Raw genomic sequence first — 2,956 nt, forward strand, 5'->3', positions numbered from 1 at the left:
CGGCGGCAATTCGGCGGCGGGTCCCTCACTCCCTCTCGGAGGGAAGGACCCGCCGCTGAATTGCCGCCGAAGAATGAAGCGGCATGGTAGAGCTGCCGCTGAAGTGCCGCCGATCGCGGCTTTATCTTTTTTTTTGTGTGTGGCTTCGCCACTAGGGGCGGCAAAAAAGCTGGAGCTGGCCCTGCGTAGCAGTAGGTCTCAAGTCATGGGTTAGCGAGGGTCAGAATGACAGGGGCTCACTGACCTTTCTGGTGCTTAAAAATGCAGGTGTTTATAGAATGGATTTTCTTCAAAAATTTTAATTGAATGAAATAAAGTGACAACGAAATGGGTGGTTACAAGACAAATGGGTCTTCGTTTCTTTTTCAAGTGACTATAATTATCCAGTCATTTACAATAGAGCCCAACAGAATCAGAAATATCGGCCTGGAAGGGACCTTGAGAGGTCATCCAGTCCAGCCCCCTTCGCTGAGGCAGGACCAAGTAACCCTGGTGTATTCCTGACAGGTGTTTGTCCAGCCTGTTCTTAAAACCTCCAGTGAAGGGGATACCACGACCTCCCTTGAAATCCTATTCCAGAGCTTAACTCTTATTAAATTTTCCTAATATCTAACTTAAATCTCCCTTGCTGCAGGTTCATTACTTCTTGTCCTCCCTTCAGTGGACATGGAGAACAACTGATCGCTGGCCTCTTTCTAACATATTTCTTAATATATTGGAAGCAGGGACGGCCCGTCCATATAGGTGAACTAGGTGGTCGCCTAGGGTGCCAAGTTAAATGGGGTGCCAAATTCAAGGAAAAAAATCAAATTAAAAAAAAATAAAAGGGGGGAAAAATGAAAAAGATGAAAAAAAATACAAATAAAATAACGAAGATGTCATTATTTCAATTCCCATGTGCATACAGAGGGAATAGGAATTATAATTAATTTCTCTACATTTCTGAGAATTTATTAATATGTCAAATCTTTTATTTACTGCAAAAATAAATAATATTTTAGCGATTTTTTTTTTCAATTTGCGACGTAGGGTCAAGATGACCCACTCCGCAATTTTGATAAGCAATAACTCAGCCATAATGAAACACATCCGCCAGTGGCAAGAGCTACAATGCTAGTGACACTTAACTTGAATATACATCAAGGTTGCATAGCCGGAAATTAATGTAGAGCGGAGATATCACAAGTTGATACATGTCAAACGGTCATTTTAACACACATCGCAGGTAAGTGGTTAAGAATCGAGAGAATACTGTGGAAAAATGTGTTTCCTGGTGCCAAAGAATAAAGAATAATGTCTTTCAGCATTATAAATCCAAAATGTGAGTATCTTTAAGAGTTACTGAATCTTAGCTTTATTATCGGGCTGTATAATTATGAACTTTTCTTTGTTATAACTGGTTCACATGTAATAAATAAGGTCCATAAAAGAAAAGTGACAGCGTTAACGCTTAATAGACTACGAAAGTGATGACGTCCCCCTCCAAGCGGGTAACCGTGAGGAAGGGGATTACTTTCCAAACAACCGGTGTCAGGTTATAACGTCAAAAACGGTGATTTTGTTTCCATGTAAACGCTGTAACTAACTGTTTTAATAGGTAAGTGAGTGTATGTTACTAATTATTGAACCTTTAAGCAGTGAAAAGACATGTTGGAATGGCTGCAATGTGGTTTAAATCACCAACCATGTAATGTGACAGCCATCCTTAACACTATAAGGCTTGCAGTCGGGAGCACAGTACATAACAATATTCAAGTGCCCCATGGCAGAAAGAGGAAAAAGAAAACCCTCCAGAGCTGAGTATCGTAAACAAAAGACTGAGAAGGAAAAGGACCAAGCAAAACAGCAGGGATCCGTCCTGAAATATCTTCTCTTTAATCCAAATAAAGATGGAAGCAGTTCACAGCATCCAGATGAAGGAATTTTACTAGGAGACAAGGTTATCTCACATCCGCATGGAAGCAGTTTGGAACATCAAGATGATGGAAACTTACTTCTAGATGAAGGCAGCTCACAGCATCAGACTGATATGGAAGTGGAAAACATTTATTCACCTTCGGACACATGCAGAAATTGAAGTAAATGAAGTAGAATTCTGGAAGAAAGGATGAGGACGTTACAAACAAATTACAGTATGGGGACCCAGCTTCATGGCCCAGATGTGATGACAGTGTGCGGCAAATTCTCGTGGAACATGGACCCGAACAAGTTGATGAATTTCCCTTACCTAAAGATGGAAATAAAAGAAAATTCTCTGCTCAGCATTACAAGAGGAAACTCATAATGGGGAAGAAATTAATCTAAACTGGTTACAATATTCAGTGGCGAAGGACTCTGTGTTTTGCTTTTGCTGCAAGTTGTTTAGAAATCAAGCAATTGGTACATCACTTACTGAAAATGGTTCAAAGGACTGGAAATATATATCTTCAATTCTCTCTTCACATGAAAGAAATACAGAACATTTGGAATGTTTTCAAAATTGGAAAGAACTTGAATTATGATTGAAAAAAGGAAAAACTATCGATGAAGAAAATTTACGTGTGATCAAGGAAAAAGAAGACTATTGGCAACAAATATTAGAGCGTCTGATAGTTTTAGTGAGAGTTCTCGGTGGGCAAAATGTAGCATTCCGCAGCTGCGGTAGAAATGAAAAATGATATACTCCAGGTAATGGAAACTTTTAAAAATGTGTTGAATACCTAGCTTTGTTTGATCCAGTCATGAAGGAGCATCTATGTAAAATAACTAATCATGAAACACAGGTTCATTACATAGGAAAAAATATGCAGAATGAACTGATTCAAATCCTAGCAAATGCCATTAAAAATAAAATTGTAGAAGTTGCCCATTCTGCAAAATACTTTTCAATAATACTGGACTGTACACCAGATGTGAGTCATGTTGAACAAATGACGATGATCATTCGTTTTGTGAATATGGAAAAGTCTGCAGATGA

Source organism: Chrysemys picta, unplaced genomic scaffold (assembly GCF_011386835.1).
Source record: "Chrysemys picta bellii isolate R12L10 unplaced genomic scaffold, ASM1138683v2 scaf246, whole genome shotgun sequence".
Taxonomy (NCBI): Eukaryota; Metazoa; Chordata; order Testudines; family Emydidae; genus Chrysemys; species Chrysemys picta.